The following is a 21,211-nucleotide window of genomic DNA, read 5'->3' on the forward strand; positions in this document are numbered from 1 at the left end:
TGCAAGCTGGACCAGAGCATTTGGAGGCTGTTCATACCACCATCCCCACACCCCACCTTGGAATGTGTGCTCTGCTTGTCTTTCCCAAGCTGGAAGCTACCCAAGGACACAGCTTTGAAATAATGGTAATATGGTGTTGAGACCATCTGGACTGTGTACATGATTGAACCCAGTTAAAGCATCTGTATAAACTTTTAAGATTTGGTGGGTAGGTGCAAAAGTTACTGGTCTTGCAGCTGCCCAAGACAAGCCTTGAAAGTTCCCTTGCTTCTTAAAGCCGCCACCTACCAATCTAGAGTGGGCTGCCTTTCTTAGGTCTCTCCCTGTCTTTCATGTACAGGGCAGGTTTCAGATTACACAAGGGGAGCTCCTGAGGAGGTTACAAAATGGGAGCAAAGAGGACCAGTAGAAATCCTCTAGAATTTTTAATATTCCTTTGCTCAGTAGACTTGGCCAATGGAAAATTACTTCTATTAAGGCAGTAATGAATTAGACCTAGATAATTCAGAAAAACATGATTTTCGGTCACCCTTGCCCCAAGAAATAGCCCATTTTATCAGGTTTCCAGCAAAGAATTAAAAAAATGGAATAGATGGTTAAAAAAAATAAAACTATAGTTATCAAATTAAGTCAGGTTAAGATACAGATGTGTAGTTATGAGGAGTGGAAGAGTTAAAAATGCCAGCTATATTTTGAGTTAATTGTCTTTGTTCTTCCTTTTCCCAAAGATTTAGAAGTCTTTGGAAACATGACAAAATTGTGTCAGCTTCACAAGGATAAGTAAGCTATGGTCCTTTATGCATCCTATTTTGAATATAGACACATATACAATATATATATAATATATATTTCTATATACAGATGATATATAACACAAATGTATGTGTGTATATATATATATATTCCATATATATTTATATAATATTTTAGTTCAATGTTTAACCTAAACTCTAAAATACAACAATAAAATGAGGGCTCTGGCTACCTAATTTTCTCTCTTCACTAAGAAATGTTTTATATCATTCACTTTAGGAAAAAGTATAATACTAAGAGAGATTTTAACCACAAGAATAAAACAATATATATACACTATTATATTTTACTGAAATTAAAATAAAACTCTTAAGTTCAAATGAATAAGGTTTTCATCTAAATGCCAACTCTGAATTTTTTATATTTATTTCTGTAGTATTATGTTAAGAAAACTTAAAATTACAACTAGGCTTATCATCAAAATATGAAAATTAGTATTAGTCATTGGTGATGGAGAAAGCAAAGGCATTTACATTTTTACAGGTATTTTTGATTCCTGTCTTTAAGTTTATTTAAATATTCATAGTTATGTGATGTTTTTTACCCAAAACTGAATCTAAGTATAAATATCCTAATGTACAAACAGATCTGAGTATACTTTCTGTTGTCCCAAATAGTGGGAACAACAGAAATGGTTTAAACAACTTTCAAATAAAACATGTTAAAGATACACTAGGGGGTTGAAAGGTAAAAAAGTTTAAAAATTTAAAAAAATAAACAACAAAATCTCATCAATGAGTCCAGAAATTGTATTTGAAACCTAAGCATATTTCCCATAATCTAAGAACCACAGGGAAGTTTTCAGTGGGTATATATAGAGAGTACATGCACTGAGATCAAAAACATACTTTACTAAATGAATGTATGTTAGTTTCCCAATATTTAAAAACATTGTTTCTTTGTAGCCAAAAAGTGAATTCATTAAAAAATGATACAAGATAAAGGAGTGAAAAAATTTGAAGAACTCATGTGTGAAATTGTATGTTTTTTATTCCAGTGTTTCTTGCAACTAAAGCACAACAATTATTTAAAAAGAAATGTATATTGTTTTACATGTTTGTTCATCTTTTTATTAAAAACAAATTCATTTTAAACATTTATTCTTCAACCGAATATATAGAAATATGTCATTTATCCTGTGATTCTTTTGTAAGTGATTTTGGATATTACAGTAGATAGTAACTTTCCATTATTTTAAGTAATTAATTTAAGTAATTAAGTAATTAATTAATTCTTATTGAAATATAACATTAATACAGAAACTGAACAAAAATCATAAATATACAGGTGGATGGATTTTTATAAAATGAATTCTCTATATAACCAGCTGTTAGTTCATGAAATAACACATCATGAGCTCCCAGAAGCCACTCCCAGGCTCCCTCCCAATCACTAACAATTCTCCACCAAGATAATAATGTCTCTGATGTTTAACACTATAAATAGTTTGGTCTGTTTTTGTATGTTGTACAAATGGAATTTTACTGTATATATTCTTTTGTGTCTGGCATCTTTTACTCAAACTTGTTTGTGAGATGCATCCAAACAATATTTATTTTATCTCCTTATTATGATATACTTTATATAAATCTACAAAAACATATATATACATATATAAATATGCGAATATGTATACATATATAAATACATACACACAATCACACTTAATGGGCTTTTTAAAGTTTTTATCTATTTCAAGCAGTGCTGCTACAGCACATGCTGGGGAATGGAATTGTCGAATAATTAGTTCTAGTAGAGGATGCCAAAGAGTTTTCCAAACCAGTTGGACTGACTTAAACTACCATTATCAGCATATAAGACTTCCAATCTGATGTCAATATTATCAGTCTTTTCCATTTCATCCATTTTAGTGGTGGTATACTGAAATTTAATTTTATTTTGCAGGTTCCTGCTGACTAAATAGTTGAGTACTTTTTCACATTTATTAGCTGACTCATAAGAATCTCTTCCAGTGTTTACATGTTTTACATGTTTTGATCTATTGGGTTGTCTGTTTTGCTTTGAATTGTGTCCTGCAGAAATTCATATGTTGAAGACCTAACTCCTAGTACCTCAGAATGTGTCCTTGTTTGGAAATAGGATTCTTGCAGATGTAATTAGGTGAGATGAGGTCCTACTGGCTTAGGGTGGACCTTAATCTAATATGCCTGCTGTCCTTATAAAAAGGGGGAAATTTAGACATACATACAAGGGAAAATTGCCATGTGAAGATGAAGATTGACAGCAAAGCATTAGAAGCTAGGAGAATGATATGGAACAGAATTCTCCCTCACAGCCCTTAGGAAGTTGCAGCCCTACTGACACCTAGATCTAGGATTTCTAGCCTCCAGAACTGAGGTGACATTTTTCTGTTATTTAGACCATCAGTTTATGGTACTTTGTTTCAGCAGCCCTAGCAAATTAATACACTGTCTCATTGATTTGAAAGAGTACAATATATACTCTGGGTTTTAGTTGTCAGTAATATGAACTGTAAGTTAGTCTATAACTTGCCTATTCATTCTCTTAATATCTTTTGATGAATAAAAGTTGGTTAGATTAATGTAAATCAAATTATCTTTTTTAGTCCATATAATGCATATTTCCTTACCTCAATATCATGAAGGTCTTAAATATCAAGAATCTATATTCTTCTAGATAATATGTTATATCTTTAAGCCTACAATGCACCTAGAATAGATTTTTGTGAATGCAGTGAGTAATTAGGTATACATTATCCAGGTTATAAAAGTGATCATATTTATTTTATATACTTCTCTAATTCAGAATACTTTTCATTACATTTTACTATATTGAAATTTTGGCATGTATGCATCTATTTCAGTGCCTTAAAATATTTTGAAAGCAATATTTTGCTAATGATTAATGAACTTTTTTTTTTTTTGGCCACGCCACAGGGCATGTGGGATTTTATTTCCCCGACCAGGGGTTGAACCCGTGCCCCCTGCATTGGAAGCACAGAGTCTTAACCACTGGACCACCAGGGAAGTCCCAAACTTTCTCTTAAGGATGAAGTATTTAAAAGGATCTGTGAAATAACTTACACTTGTTTGTTATAAAATAGTTACATACAGGTGCATTTGTTACTTTACTTTGGTAAAGTCATTCAGTTTGAGAAGCAACAAACATTATTAGGTGCCTTTAGTTTGCTAGGTACTTTAACCAATGTTGCTTTCATTTAATACTTAGAAATGTTTATATCTGATATTTTGATAGGCACCAAGTTTTATATTTTTTTAAAGATATTTTTGATGTGGACCATTGCACCCCCTGAATTGGAAGGTGAATTCCCAACCACTGGACCACCAGGGAAGCCCCAAGTTTTATATTTTTTTAAGATATTTTTGATGCGGACCATTGCACCCCCTGAATTGGAAGGTGAATTCCCAACCAGTGGACCACCAGAGAAGTCCCAAGTTTTATATTTTTAAGTGACTAAATCTAATAAAATGAAACAGATTTACTAAAACAGGTCAAAAGATAAGACAGGAGATAAGGTATAAAACCAAAGCACGAGGACTGCTCGTCATTTACACCTGATAATGTACACCCAAGGGCTGAGAATCTCACATCTCCTTCAAATTCAAACCTCACACTTTGTTTTTGTTGCTGTTGTTGCTTAAGGTTTTTAATAAGCTAACCCCAGGAGTGTGGTGGGTCTGCCCTGCACTCGATAGTGCGTGCCGCCAGCCTGTGTCAAGCTGGGACCCAGCATCGCCAACTACCTCTGCCACATCTGGGCTCCTCCTGCGCTGTCCCTTCTCAGCATGTAATTAACTTACTTGACAGCGTAGGCAAGGCTGCAAACTCAACGATAACAAACAAGGTCACCAGGGCGCCTTCCAGGACCTTGGTTCAGATTGGCCTGCTTTAGCCCAGCAAGGTTAGGCCCACCCAACCACATAGAAGAGCTGAAGCACCTTCTGGCCATGGTGTATGTCCCTCTCTGTCTGGAACCATGTCTTGGAAGGGGAAAGTCTGGGGTCTGCTGCTGAGTTCGTCTTGTGCTATATGTTTTCAATTTCCTATATGACTTCAGCAGTAATTCAAAAAAGACATTGTCTTTTAGTTAAACATTAAACTTTGTGCTGGCGGTTGTCTTTTGCTGAAGTCCCACGTTTCTGTACTGCCCAGGCAGGATGGTGGATATGGACTAGGCTAGGTTGTCTTTGGGGAAATCCATGATGAAAAGACTCAGCTTTGTATTGCACTTGAATTTTCCATTGGGAGTTGTATAAATACTAGGAGGTTTAAAAGAAAATTCTCTGGAAAAAAATTAGTTGTCCATGATAATAACTACTTTCACAAGGAGTCATCTCAGGACTTTGGTGCATATACAGTAGTCTTTTGGTATCTGCCAAGGATTGGTTCCAAAACCCCACAGAATCAGAGGATGCTCAAGTTCCTTATTTAAAATGGGGTAGTGTTTGCATATAACCTATCAACACCCTCCCCTATACTTCAAGTCATCCCTAGATTATTTATAATACCTAATAATGATATAAATACTTTGTAAATAGTTGTAAATACAATGTAAATACTATGTAAATAGTTGCCCCCATGGTGGCAAATTCAAGTTCTGCTTTTTGGAATTCTCTGTAATATTTTCCCCAGTATTTTTCATTTGTAGTTGTTTGAATCTGCCATGCATAACCTTATGGATGCAGCTGAACTGTAGTGCCATTCAAGAATATTGGAAAGGAGGAGCTCAGCACACATGTAAGGTACCAGTCTTTCTAAATTGGAAGATAGTCCTGTTTCAGTCTCTGGGTTGCTGTTTTTGGAGCTCTCTTATTGCTCTCTTTGCTCATCTCACTCCATTGCCACTGTGCTCAGGCTGTCAGTGGTAGGGCTTGGAACAGAGCCCCAGCTGGAGAGCCACACAGTGCTGGGACCAAGTCCAAAGCACCACTGCAGTGCTGCCACCTCCAGATTCATAGTTTTGCAAATGGGTATCCAATGGACCCACTACACTACCAAAGCCAAATTCTTCCCCATTTCACTGTATATCAAATTTTTAATGTCAGATTTCTGGGCACTTTATTGGATTCTTCTTGTCTGTTTCTGAGCTAATTGTGTTACAGAACCAAATTTGGTTCTCATGCCTGCACACAATAAAGCCAGTCTACTGACACTGGGTTGTGCTGAAGGAAAGTGCAGCATTTATTACAGGGTGCCAATCAAGGAGTGGAGGCAGCTAGTGCTTAAAAGACCAGAATTCCCTGATGGCTTTCAGGGAAAGGTTTTTAACCAGGGTGAGGGAGGGGGTTGTGGGGCACATGATCAACTTGTGGACATTTTTCTGATTGGTTGGTGGTGAGGTAGTCAGGAACCAACATCATCAACCTTCTGGTTCCAACCAGTCTGGGGTCTTTGTGCTTGTGGTCAGAATACAGTTAACTTCTTCCACCTGGTGGGGGTTTCAGTATCTGTAAAACAGCTCAAAGCCTATTGCTCAGAATATTATCTATAGCCCTTGAGAAGGAACTAAAGGCCCTTGACTTTGTATAGTGGCTAAACTATTATTATTTTGTCTTGCTTGACTGTTTTCCTTTGCTTCTGCGTTTTCTCACTTCTCCAATTAAATTTATTCTTTGGAACTTGAGGAATGCCTAGGGGGCTAAAGTTTTTCTACAAATAAGAGGCAGGTGGAGGACATGGGTTGGGGGGTGGGATCTGTCCTGGGAGGGCCCCATAGGGTCCTGCTTGTTTACAATTGTATTCTGTCATATTTATTATATATTTATAATTCATCTGTATATCTGAGAACAAAAGTTCCTCAGATTGTTTTAATGTTTTAATACTTTTGCAAGATTGCCTAAGCTCTTCTTGACTTTTATTTTTCATGTAATTTTGGAAACAGCTAACCAAGTTTTGCTAAGACACCTGTGGGGATTTTTAATGGGGTTGCTTTGAGTCAGTATATTAATTGGGAGAGAATTTACGTGTCCACAGTATTGTTTTTTCCAAACCTTGAACCTGGAATATCTCTATTTTTGTTGTTCTTAGGGGAGGGCTAATGTTCCTCTTCTGCTAGATTTATTGCTGTACATCTTATCTTTCTTATGCTCTCAGAAATGTTATCTTTTATTTCCTGATTGCTTTTCCTCATATTTAGAACTTGGTTTTTATAAATTACATTGGTAAATTCTGTTATTTTGATTTGTCTAATTGTAGTTCATATATATATTGGTTGTAAAAGAAATACACGTTTATTTGTTATTTGTAAAATAAATACACTTTTATTTATTACCATCCAAGTCTCCAATTTTTATACCACATTTTTAAAAAATTTCTTATTGCACTGGCTGTGACCTCCAGTATGATAACGACAGATCACAGTATCATTTGTTACATACCCGTAACATGTTCTCAGATGAAAAATCCATATAATTATTTTTAATAAGCATTCTCTCATTTTCTTTCTTTCATAGTGGAGTCACTCAAAATAGCACACTTATTATCCCTTGTTCCTCACTTCTCTCATTTTACAACTGAACACATACTGATTTCCTCCATCCTCATTCTATGACACTGTATATGCCATTGGTCACTCCCTCAAATTGTATAATTTTCACTTCACTCCTCTGTTGTATCTATAATTCTTTTGAGAGTCTTTCTTCACACTTTTATAATGCTTATCAAGTTTAGTTATTAGAGAGGAATTTTAAAATCAGGAAAGTCTTATTTGTGTCTATCAAGAGTAACTTATTTTACCATTTTAAATTCTCTAAGCTTAATTTCTTTATCTTGACATGAGATAATATCTATTTATAATAATTTTGTAGGGAAAAAAAATACGTGTGAAAGGCCTAGTACATGGCCAGGCACAGGATAAATGAGTGTGTACTTTTGTATTCTTTGAAGTGTCTGCTTCTGTTCTTGTACTCCTTAAAATTAGGTTTTCCTACAGGTGTCATTTAGAGCTTTGTTCTCATTCCAATCACTGGTCTTGAGTGATGTGATCTTATTATTGTCTTTTAAAATTCAGCTTGAGCTTTACCTCCTTTTGTCTTCCTGACCAAATCTAACATATTTTCTTTGTGTTCTGATGGTATTCTCACATATCAGTTGCTGTACTCTGATAGCAAACACTTCCTATTATCTCTAGCTTGAATGTTACGTTGTTTTTTGAAGGAAATTTGTGTTTCATTTCTTTATCTGAGAATTTGGGGACTTGAGGTTTCATGAAGCCATTCAGCTTTTCATTTGTAGATACATTTTTCAGATTATTACATATGTATATGGCTTCTTAAATTCATTACAAGATGTTCACTATTATTATTTACTTTTAAGTATATTATGAAATACATAAATTATCCAGAAAAGTATAAAGGTAGAATAGTGTACACAGATTATGGGATTATCATTTATGTATATTTCCTATCCATTCTTCTCCATTTCTAACAAGAATTCTTCCAAACTTGCCTTTTCAAGCAATGCTACATGGAATCTTTGTTTCCTTATGACACTCTTGATGAGTGTAGAGAATGAACACTAAATCTTACCATATAGTAAAGAAATGGTCTCTTAAATAAATGGAAAATTTACAATCCCACCAGCAGTTTATTATTACTTCTTTTCTGTTTTCCCACATCCTGGCCAATGCATGGGATTTTGAGAGTATCTAATATTTACTAACTTAATAGAATAAAATATTTTCAGGGTTATAGATAAATTAGTATGTTCATTAGCCTTTGGTTTCCTCTTATGTTGATTATCGTTTTTGATATTGGCTTTTTGTTGTTTTTTGTCTTACTGGCATATTTGTCTTTTGGGGGCAGGGGGTTACATAGTTATTGTTTTTTAATTTTGTATTTAAATTAGCATTTTTTGTCCTATATGTGAACATCTTTCCCAGTTCTTTTTAACAGTTTTAGATTACTCATTATGCTTTTGACATCACAGAGACTTTAAAATTTTGAGTCAAAATTTTATATGCAATGAGATTTAGCAAATTTCTCCATTAACTTGTGAAAATTTTTGTAGCTTCATATAATATATTGATTTGCTTGTCAGGTTCAATGATACTTTTTCTTGTTTTTTTGTATATATTAATTCTTTGTTATTGCTGATTTGTTTGAATGCTATTATTTTCATATTTTGATACAGTTACTCTGCTAAGTACATCTTAGCTATGGAGGAGTTAATATTTATTTTCTTAGATTTTTAGCATCATTATGTGATTTTTAAGAAAGTTACATTTTTTTTTCATTTTCCACTTTTTTCCCTCAACTTTTTGGTTATATTTCTTTGGCTAGGACTTCCAGTACCCTACTGATTATGAGCTATATAAGTGAGCAAGCTGGCATTTTACTTACAGTAAAGAAAATGACTATGTTCTTCCCTCTCAAGTGTGATATTGCTTTGATTCTTGGCAGAGCAGTTTATCAAGTTGCTAGGATTTATCATAATTGTTATTTTTATTAGATATATTTTCAGGATCTACTGAGAGTTTTTCTTTTTGTCTTTAATTGGTTAATGTGATTTACAGTGATAATTTTTTTAAAAATAGCAACCCATTCTTGCATTCCTAGGGCAAATTATACTAGGTCATGAGTTTAACAACTTTTAATTTTTACTCTTTGTCCAAATTTGTATATGTGGGATTATCACTATTCCAGATATTTTTTTCTAAAATTATACTTTAATAATACATGAAACACCTATGTTTTCAGAGGGAAAATTTTTCACTTTTTGATTTGGTTTGTAAAAGGCATTTACTTATTAGGGTTTTCTATTTTTCTTAAAGCACTCCTGCACTCTTGGGTAATTGTATTAGTTTTCTATTGCTGCATAACAAATTACCAAAAATTTACTGGGTTAAAATGTCTCGTATTTTTATCTCACTTTCCATTGGTCAAGAATCTGGGTACAGCTCACCTGGGTCCTCTGCTATGACATCCAAAGGCTGCAGTCAAGGTGTCTGCAGAGGTACATTCTCCTCAGAGGTTCTACTGGGTAAAGGTTACCTTTCAAGCTTCCTTGGGTTGTGGCCAAAGCCATTTCCTTGTTGATGAAGAACTTACAGCAGCTGTCTTCTTCAATGTCAGTTGGAGAGTCTCCCACCTCAGTGAGGTTCCCAGTCCTTTCTTCAAGAACTTTAACCTGTTTTAAATCAGGTTTATCCACTATAATCTCCTTTTGATGAACTCAGAGTCAACAAATTTGGGACTTTAATGACATCTGCAAAATCCTTTTACTGTTTCCATTGTCAGGAACTGTGTCAAGGCAAGTTTTCCCTAAGTTTTCTTTTAGGAGCTTTACAGTTTTATGTCTTACCAGATCCATTTAAAATTAATATTTATACATGCTTACAATGTTAAAAAATGCCAATTCCTAAGGGAAATAAAAAGTACTGTACCCTATAAATTCTATGTTTTCTCCTATACACACATTCCCATGAAAAAAATTAATTTATAAATTAGGCACAGTAAGAGATTAACAATGGTAACTAATATTAAAATAAAACAATTATAACAGTATACTGTAATGAAAGTTATGTGAATGTGATTGTGCTCTCTCTTTCCACTCTGTCTCTCTGCCTTTCTCAGAATATCTTATTGTACAAATTTAATTCCTTTTCCATCTTAACTACGTACTTATGCACTGTGGCCATACCTTTGCAGTTTGAGGTGTGACAGCAAAACTAGTGCAGATTTCTTTTTCTGTTTTTACAATTTCATGGATAGAAGATTCATTCTTACTGTAGGTCTTAGCAACCTCAGCACATGATTTTTTCTTTCTTTATTAAGTCAAGAACTTTCACCTTTTCGCTTAACGGAAGCACTTTACAGCTTCTCTTTGGCATATCCGAATTGCCACCGTTACTACTTTAGCATGTGGGGGCTATTATTAAGTAAAATAAGGTTACTTGAACACAAGCATTGTGATACTGTGGCAGTCAACCTGATTGATAATCAAGACGGCTACTATGTAACTAAGGGGCATGATACACTGGACAAAGGGAAGATTCACATCCATGAAGGGACTGAGCAGGAGTCCTGGAGATTTCATCACACTACTCAGAACTGAATGCAATTTTAAACCTATGAATTTTTCTTTCTAGAATGTTCCATTTAATATTTTTGGACCACTGTTGACTGTGGGTAACTAAACCTCAGAAAGCAAAATCACAAATAAGCAGGGACTACTATACTTTCTGCTTCACTTTCTGAAGTCTATAAAATAGACTTTTTTTTTTAACATAAAATAGCAGTTCTACTTACCTTGTACAACCTACCTCTATTTTCTTGCTTTATCTTTTCTCCATAGCAGTTATCTGTTACTGTTTCTTTGCTGTTGTTCTGTGGGTTAGCCTGGTTCCTCTGAGATACAGACATCAGGACAGAATTAGTCATTCAAGAGCTCTGTGAGGGACAATGCCTGTGAGGAAAAATAGAAGGGATCTGGGGGAGTCTGAAAAGTTGTCAGATCTTAATGTTAGTTGGCTCTGGGTAAAGGAGAGAGAGAAGGAAAGAGAGAAGGAAGGAAGGAAAGGAAGGAAGGAAGGAAGGAAGGAAGGAAGGAAGGAAGGAAGGAAGGAAGGAAGGAAGGAAGGAGGAAGGAGGGAGGGAGGGAGGGAGGAAGGGGAGGGGAGGGGAGGAGTGAAATACCTGAGATTTCTATACAGACCTAAGAGAATTTGGCAAGGCTACTATAGAGTCCTTGAGCCAAAGCGTCCCATGAGACCAGTACCAAATCTCCCAGCAATGGGCGAGCCTGAATATCCTAGCCGCACTCAGTCATTGGCAGGGAAATACACACAGAAAGCATGTCCTCATATATCACAAATCTAGTGATAGATTTTATAATGCAACAGCTGTACTGGTTGTCAATTACACTCTTGGCAAATAGAGTCCTGAGTGAGATCTGAAAAGCATATTTCAAGGATGCCACAGACTGTCTCTACCTATTCAAGCACAGGTTTTCTTCCCTATCTGCATCACCTACAACAGTACCTGGGTCATAGTAGTAGTCAATAAATGCATATGAATAAGTGAATTGTCTCTGGAAAAAAATAGATGTTTATATCTCCTGAAGTATCTTCCTGCATATTAACCTTCTGCTAAGTGCTACTGGCAATCTTGCACTAAAGACTAATGACCTGAGAAGATACCTGAATCCTCATTCAAACTTCACAAAAGGGCAAGTAAAAACTTTTAAAGGCACCATTTGTCAGTGAACCAGAGAAGTGCCCTTGCAGTAAGTACACAAATTGTCCTTATCTTTAGTTACTGAAAAGTAATTTCATGGGATTTCAATGACCAATGAAACAGGATCAGTATTGTTGAGTTTCAGAATGAGGTGTGGGTTATCTGGAGTTCAGAATCCTCATGGTGCCTAAGTTCTCTTTCATTAAATGTAACCATAGTTTCAAACAATTATATTACTGAAGTGCAATGTTTGTCTTCTCTATCATTGAAGAACATTCAATTCTGCTGAAGATGATAAAAATATTTAGAAAAGTGAAAACTTATATAGGGTGTGTTTAGCATAGAGGGAGAGTAAGCATGTAGCTTGTAAGACAAAGAATTCATGAAGTGTGTATGAATAGAAAGTAATGTGAAGTGAAAGAGAATAATGGTCTATATAAAGGCAAAAAAAGAGTGGCATAAATAGAAAAGGATGCAAAGAACAAGTAAATCAGAAATATGCATAAGCACAAATCCTACAGCCTCCAGTCTGACAGTCAGTCATCCCTAAATCAGACACCCATAGGTGACATTCCTATGGCTCGATTTGGATTCATGTGTGCTCTACCCCAGGAATGCAGTTAATATATTAGCACAGCTCAGCAAATCATAGAAAAACTGTAGTTATTGGCCAGGTATATATATATATATATATATATATATTTTTTTTTTTTTTTTTTTTTTTTTTTTTTTTGCGGTACGCGGGCCTCTCACTGTTGTGGCCTCTCCCGTTGCGGAGCACAGGCTCCGGACGCGCAGGCTCAGCGGCCATGGCTCACGGGCTCAGCCGCTCCGCAGCATGTGGGATCTTACCGGACCGGGGCACGAACCCGTGTCCCCTGCGTCGGCAGGCGGACTCTCAACCGCTGCGCCACCAGGGAAGCCCCTGTCCAGGTATATTTGCTCCAAATCTCTTCAGTAGAGCTACACTTCCAGGTGTCTTCCTTCTGCTGAGTCTCCTTGCTCAAACCGCAACTTTGATTCTCATATCATTATCAAGGAAGAATGTTGTGGCAGAGAGAGTGATGTGTTTATATAAATTCCTAATGAAACTTTGTATCTTTGATTGATGAAGTAGTTCATTAGCTTGGAGGTAAAAGAGAAAATTATATAGTTTATAGAATAGAGGTTCTTGACCCGAGAAAAGTTGATAATGATAGTGTGTTAAAGGTGTGCCTTGATTTCCTCAGCAGTCAGGTGAACTGGATTGGGCCTGAGTGACCCAGAGATCTTTGCCTGTCACCTCAGACCATGAGCAACCTTTGATGCACCAGTTTCTGTAAAATGTCATTGTCTATGTGAGATGTGATATAAAAAGTTTGAGAATCACTAGGTTTTGATAATACATTAGAAGAATGTCCCTGGCAGTAAAAGGTCAGTGTGTCACCAAAGTGCCCATGGTATCCATGTGGAGTAAAGCGTGCTGTGGGGAACCCTCTTAGCTACCATATTACTCTACAATATCCCCAGAATGATAGCTGGCATTATTTCACCTATCTCTGATAAGAACTTTTAGAGCTATATAATATTATATTACTTATTTTGCAAATGGGTAAATAGAGGTCTTTCAAAGACTGATGAATATCCTTTCTTTCCTTCTTAGAAGCAGCCAAACCATAATTTTCATAGGGGTAAAATGCACCCAGATAAAGGATTAGATTTTCAAAAGTTCAGTTATGAAGGCAGGTGATTGAATTTTCCAAAGATGACTTAAAACAATATCTCTCACAACAAACAGTTTTATATAATTCAAATGTGCCACTAGCCCCATTAAGAGTGGAGTCTAATAACTCTCCTCTTTACTATAGGAAGGAAGGTTTTAGTATGATTGCAGGAAAAGACTGTATTCAAATGACACTGTGTGCTACTCAAATCTAGAATAGAAAAGAGCACACAGCTTCTGCCTGTTTTATGTTGAATGCTTACTCTTGGAATCCAGCCCATCTTCTAGGGAAACCCAGGAACCTTGTGGAGGTAACACAGATGTCATCTTGATGTTGTCTAGATGTCTTAGTTGGGATCTCACTCAACGGTGATTATCAGCTTCCAGGCATGTCGGTGAGTTGCCTTCAAATTATACAAGCCCAGAGTCATCAAGTTACTCCTGGGTTTTGAGTCTTCCTAACTGAGGCACCAAACATCATGGAACCAGAGACAAGCCATTCTTCCTATGGCTTTTCTAAATACCTAACTGATGAAAACCATCAGTGTAATAAAATAGTTGTTCCTTTATTCCAGTTAGTTTGCGGTGGCCAGTCAGTGATACTAAATGGAATAGTAGCTGACTGTATAGTTAAGTGAATAAGTTTGGGCCAGTGAGATCTAAGTGGGAGTTGGAAATCACATAAAGCCTCATTAAAGGAAACAAACTCCTGGACTAGGTTGTACTGTTTGTCCTTCTCTTTATCTACCCTTCTTCCTGAAATAAGGGTGTAAATGCTGGAGCTCCAACAATTACCGTGTAGCCTTGAGGATGGCAGTAGAGATAGAAGGTACCTGCTTCCCTGATGTTTTAATGGAGTCATCCTAGCAATTCAAGACCTTTGGAATTAAGCTATAAGAGAGAAAAGTAGCTACTTAGGCATTTAAGACATTAAGATATCTAATGGGTTTACTTGTATGTATTACCAATCCTAAATGTGATTCATGCATAGTAAAGAAACAAACAAAAAACAAAAAAAAAACCCACAAAAACTAAGTCACTTGCCCAAATTAGTAAGTGGAAGAGCAGGGATTTATACCCCAATTGTCTGATTTCAGGACCTACAGTTTAATCACCACAGCATACTGCCTCAAGGGCAAAAGTGCAATTGTCAAAAATGGGGAAAAAACAAAAATTTTTACAGACCAAAAATGATAAAATATATCATAATCATAGAAGTCTAAAAATATAGAGGCTATGGAATACTATCAGTAGCATATTGGATTCCCTTCCGCCTGCACCTGCCATGGTCAAAACCACAAAAGAAAATCTCTAACGTACCTCAAAACTTTAGACTGGACATAGCCTTTTGTTATCCATGGGCACTCAGTAAAGTTTCATATGTTGAAGTAACACTGTTTATAGGAAATACCTTAAAACATTTAAAAAGAGTGATGTATTTTTTGGTCAAGTTTTTCTTTCTGTTTTTTCTGATCCAAACTCATTAAATATAGTACAGGCATATAAACAAAAAAAAATCCTGGTTGTAAAATCTAATTCTGAAATGAGAAACTTCCGTATAGCCCGGGGTTGCACATAATTAAGGAAACATCTGATTACGTGTAAGTGAAAAATTCATTCTTTCTGATTTTCTGTGCACTTACACATTTGTAGCTCGCTAGTTTCATCTGCAGCAGAGATATTGAAAACACATTTCAAGGGCTCCCACTGATTTGAGAAATTTATTGTACCTTAAGGGCTGTCAGAGGAAATTTGCAAATTGCTAGTCCAAATTATTTCAACAAGAAAACATACTGATATGTTCAGGTAATGGAAAGGGGAAAAAAGATTAACATAAGTGTCATAAGAAAGCTATTGTGCCACCTAAATCAGAGGTAGTCAAAGATTTTTTTTAAGAAAGATGCTGTGCTAAAATGCAAGAAAGAATATCTCTTATACTTCCTTTCTTATTCGACAGAGAATACCCCTTTGATTTTAATTTTAAAATATACACTTCCCTTCTTCTATACCATGAGCAAGACGTTAAGCCATTTCTTTATTCCTTGAAATACTATTTGATGAATGAAAAAACATTATCTTTAACCTAAGTACCTATGGATATATCTCTATACACATGACAATTTTAATTAAAAATATTTGAAGATTCAATAAACCTATAAACTCTCTTAAATTAGGCATCCTATGTAACCACTAACAGCAGAGATTAAATTCAGTTACATTTTAAAGAAATGAGTTGTATGATTAATACATTCTTTATAAATCCCTATAGAAACAATATGCTTAATTTATCATTAATATGGTTACATATAAAATTGCTCCTCACTACATACAATTGAGACAATATATGTTTAGAAAGCTGGCACCTATTAGTGGAGAAACATGAATTAATTAGGAAAACACCTGCTGGCCTATTTAGGTATTGAAATGATTGGACCTAGGCAGGGTCTGAAAGGGGAGGGTCAAGGCAAAGCATGTCTATTAAGAGCTGAAGTGCTTTGCTTACAGAAGTAGGAAGCTTTCCCTTCATTTCTATTTAATTTACAGTAGCATCTTTTTAAAGAAATTTCCTTAGGGAGTGGTACTGGCGGTGGTGATAGTGGAGGCGTCGGGGTTGTGCTCGTGGTTGGGGAGGCACTGGTGTGATTTGAGGACACGAGCTGGAGTGTAGGAGGAGGATGGAAACAGCAGAGTGGAAAGAATTGCGGACTGTCAGAATACCCTGTTTCAGTTTATGTTTTCTGTTGCATTGTAATTCAAATTCCCATCGTCCATGATTTCAGTTACGTTTCCACAGAACGAAACCTTGACTATTTATTATATGTTACAAGGTAAAGGCTGTGTCCATTCACCTTTTACATAATTCATTTAAAAGAATCCATGCAAAATGACTGAGTTCCGTATGTAAGTAGAAGCAAGGAGCAGGATACCAATAAAATAGAACAACAACAGCAAAAAAAAGCATACAGACTCGAGGATAATTTAAACAGCTTTAAAGATATTATGGTTGCCAACTTTCTCCATATAAGCATGGATGTAGTACTCCCATTAAACATTAAATAGTCTCTGAGTCGTATGCATTTCAAAGGATGTATTATTATCTGGGTTACAAAAGCATCTTCTAATGGAGATATTCTCATTCTGTGTGTGTGTGTGTGTGTGTGTGTGTGTGTGTGTGTGTGTGTGTATTTACCTAAATAACCTTGAACTTTGGCAAATGTTTGATTACTCCAAAATAAATATTTAAAAAACTAATAGATTGTATTAATCTGGCATATTTAAAGCAATCATTTGAATTTCTTAATATTTTGTGAGCAAACTTTTTTTTAATTAGAAAAAAATGTCTATATCTTTTGTTTCCAATTCAGGATAATGATGAAAGTGTTTAACACATTTCATTCTAATATATTTAAATAATTTTTTGTAGTGCCTGGAGACATCTATGTAACAATTTAGAATGAATTATCTGTTAAAATCTTGATGAGACAGGCTGAATAACTTCAACTAGGTACTTAAAATGATCTTGGGGAAAATCTATTCATAGGCAGGTGTTTCTGAATTACAGAACTGATTTGTTGAAAATAATTTTAATGGTTCTTCTGTGATAGATTATTTGCACTAGATGAAAGTTGCTCATAACTTGTGCTCTTTACAATCTTTAAGCAAAGAACACATCTATTAAAATATTCTTAATTTCTTATAATTAATAATATTATTGCAGTGGTTAAAATAAATATTGAACACATTTTTAAGAGTACAAAACAGCACATTAGAGCATACTTAATCTAAATAAGTCCTTTAAATAATATCGAAGATTAATATAATTGATCAAATATATTTTGCTCTTGGGGTAATTGTTTTGTTTCCAGAAACTACTATATAGTATGCTTGAGACAGTTTTTGTTAGTTTAAACTGGCAATTTAAGATTGCTTTAATTTCCATGTTAGTTTGCATTAATAAACTTCCATGTAAAGGTACACTTATAAGTGCTGTGTAGTAATATTGACCCAACTCTTTTTTTTTTTTCTTTTTTATACCATTTGATCTATTTATAACCTTCACTTATTTCACCCATCCCCTATTTCGCACTTCAGGCAATCACCAATCTGCTCTGTACATCCATAAACTCATTTGTTTGTTTGTTTTTCAGATTCCACATGTAAGTGAGATAGTACAGTATTTATGTTTTTCTGTCTGACAATTTTATTTAGCATAGTGCCCTCGAGTTTCATCCATATTGTTGAAAAAATGGCATGATTTCATTCTTTTTCATGGCTGAATAATATTCCATTGTATCTATATATAGCACAGTTTCTTTACCCATTCGTCAATCAGTGGACATTTAAATTCTTTTCATGTCTTGGCCATTGTAAATAATATTGCAAGTAACATGGGGGTGCACGTATCTTTTCAAATTAGTGTTTTTGTTTTCTTTGGATAAGTATCCAGGGTGGAATTGCTGACTCATATGGCAGTTCTGTTTTTAAAGTTTTAAGAAACTTCTGTACTGTTTTCCATAGTGGCTGCACCAGTTTACATTCCCACAAACAGTTCACAAATTCCCTTTTCTCCACATCCTTGACAACACTTGTTCTTTCTTTATTTTGTTTTTAAAACATCTTTATTGGAGTATAATTGCTTTACAGTGGTGTGTTAGTTTCTGCTTTATAACAAAGTGAATCAGCTATACATATACATATATCCCCATATCTCCTCCCTCTTGCCTCTCCCTCCCACCTTCCCTATCTCACCCCTCTATGTGGTCACAAAGCACCAAGCTGATCTCCCTGTGCTATGCAGCTGCTTCCCACTAGCTATCTATTTTACATTTGGTATCTTTTCGGTAACAGTCATTCTAACAGGTGTGAGGTGATATCTCATTGTGGTTTTGATTTGTGTTTCCCTGATGATTAGTGATGTTGAGCATCTTTTCATGTAACTGTTTGCCATCTGTATATCTTCTTTGAAAAAAATATTTCCATATCTTCTAGAAAGTACCAAATTAACAAAAGTGATGCTACCATGATAATTAATTGGTATAATATATACCAAGCTACTGCAAATACACTATTGAGTCTTAACATGAATAAATGCTCTAGGAAGTCACATTTATGTGAAATAACATAAAAAAGATCTGTGGAGTAGACAGGTAATGAATAATTTATGCAGAGGTTGTGAAAAGAGTTGCAATAGGAATTCCAAATGAATGCTGTATTATGACAAAGTGAAAAGGTGAGAGTGTCACATCATGGGAGAAATGAGACTTGAGTTCGAGTTGTGGCCCATGGTTCAAGATATGTGCACTTAGTAATTTTCTTAAACTTCTTGAGCTTCAGAATCCTTATTTTTATGCTATCTACTTGATCTTTTTAATATCTGGATATAAGAAAAGTCACATCTCTTTATTTATGCAAATACAATTATAATAAGGCTTTAAACTTGTTATCTACTAGTTTGGTAGAAGGTCTGCAATCAGGCATTTTTAAAAATTTCCCCACTTTGGAATAAGATAGATTTAAATCTAATTTCTTCTTCTGTCCTTATTGATATACTGTACCAGTTAAGTTACTTAAACCCTAAATCTCAGTAATGTTATCTAGAAAACGGAGATAATACTAGCTGGCTTCTAGGTTTTTTGTGACTTTTAATATGGACTGGAAAAATGAACTGCTTATGTAAGATCTGTTATATGGTAAAAGTTTGATATATTTTAATTTTTTGGAGAGTAAGGTTTTTATTAAATCATTTCAATAAGAAAGGAGATTTTTTTTTTCTAATTTATTCCCAACTTGAAGTTTTGAAAAAAAAAATCACTAAAAGTTCTATTTAACATTGTCCTTTATTCATTTTCTTTGTTAAGGAGATTGATTTTATTATAATATAAAAGTATGATATTGGATACTTCATTTTTCTTTAAAAGAGCAGAAAAATAGTTCTGTATTAACATTACCTCAAATGAATTAATTACCTTGTCTATAGATTATCCAAATGTGTAACAATCTTGACATTTCAAAAGAGAAGATTATATAGATAGTTTTGAGTCATATTTTGTATATTTAATGCTATTTTAAATATTTGTCCTGTGACTTGTGCTGTTAAAAGTTCTGTTATAGCAGACTTTTATTTCCTGGTGATTTGCTCTCATAAACCAAGAGTTCTATGACCTTGGTAAAACATTTACCACAGTGTGTAGCTATAAACATTCCAGGAAGGCTTTCAAGAAACATCAGACAGATTCCCTCTATCAGGGGAAGCCATAAAATTCTTCCACTCCATTTCTTACTACCCTTTCCTGGTCTTGTCTAATTCAGTGCTGGTCACTGACTCATGAATTAAGTGGCCTTATTTTCAAATAGTGCTTGGCCATTCATATACTCTCTCAAAAAGACAGGAAAGGATAATTTCTCTTATTGTAGGTAGTATGTCCTATGTTACGATGTTGAATGACCATTAGTAGTCATTTGTGCTATATTCAAGAAGAAAAGGAAGCTGGTTGAGAATGGATGAGGAGAGAGTTGGAGCAGATATTCAGAGAGAAGCAGCAAGTTACAGACCTTGTGGTTCCAGAAAAGGAAAAAGATAGTGGTAGAAACTGTTGGCTAATCAGAGAGGGTAGTTAGGTGTGTATGTTTTGAAAAATGACAGCAAAGTCTTTGATATTCTTCCCATTGAGAGAATCAATACCCCTTCCCACTGGACTTGCATCAACTTTTTACTGCTGTGACTGTAGTAGGGCATGGGAGAAGTGAGGCCGTGTGACCCTCAGATCAGGTAATGAAAGCAAGGCAGGTTTTTCCTTGGCCACTGGAATATTTGAAGTGGGAGCCATGAGATATCATGTAGGAAATCTGAGTATCCTAAGACCACCATGCTGTGAGGGTCCAGACACAGATTGGCCAACTTTAGGTTCTCTGGTTGGCAGTGTTTGTCCTTAGGTCATTCCAGCTCAGGTACCAGACAGATGAATGAAGGAGCCTCCAGTTAATACTAAACTCCAGCCTTGTGTTAAGCTTAGTCTTCAGGTCTTACAAGCCGAAGTCCCAGACACTAAGGAGCAAGGACAGTCAACCTCTGCTGTACACTAAGTTCCTTATCCAGAGAATCCAGGAATATTTAAAAAAAAAAAAAATGGCTGTAGTTTTTATTTTTATTTATTTATTTATTGATGGCTGTAGTTTTAAACCACTACATTTTGGAGTAGTTTGCTTCTGAGGATAATATTAGTTAGTTGCTTTGGAATAATCAGTACCCAGTTTCATTAGTATGTGTTCCTATTTTAGAATCATGGGCTCTCTACAAGCTTACACATTATCTTTCTAAAACTGAGTTTCTACAATACATGAGGCACTTCCTTTAACACATATTATATTGCAGTCTGCTATTGATGAATTCTCTTCATATTTATTTTGGGTGTAAAAGATTTCATTTTGCCCTTATTCTTGGAAAAATATTTTATCTGAAAAAGGATTTTTATGTTTTTACTTGTTTATTTGCTTTCCATGATTTTAAAGACTCACTTAA

The 21,211-nt window shown here is 35.0% G+C and overlaps 1 pseudogene; it reads right to left on the reverse strand.

Moving 5' to 3' along the window:
• Nucleotides 1-2,562: 2,562 nt before the first annotated feature.
• LOC132520301 (ubiquitin-conjugating enzyme E2 J2-like) lies at nucleotides 2,563-5,645 on the reverse strand (annotated as a pseudogene).
• Between the last annotated feature and the right edge of the window lie 15,566 nt (nucleotides 5,646-21,211).

The sequence above is a fragment of the Lagenorhynchus albirostris genome, chromosome 5 (assembly GCF_949774975.1).
Source record: "Lagenorhynchus albirostris chromosome 5, mLagAlb1.1, whole genome shotgun sequence".
Classification (NCBI taxonomy): domain Eukaryota; kingdom Metazoa; phylum Chordata; class Mammalia; order Artiodactyla; family Delphinidae; genus Lagenorhynchus; species Lagenorhynchus albirostris.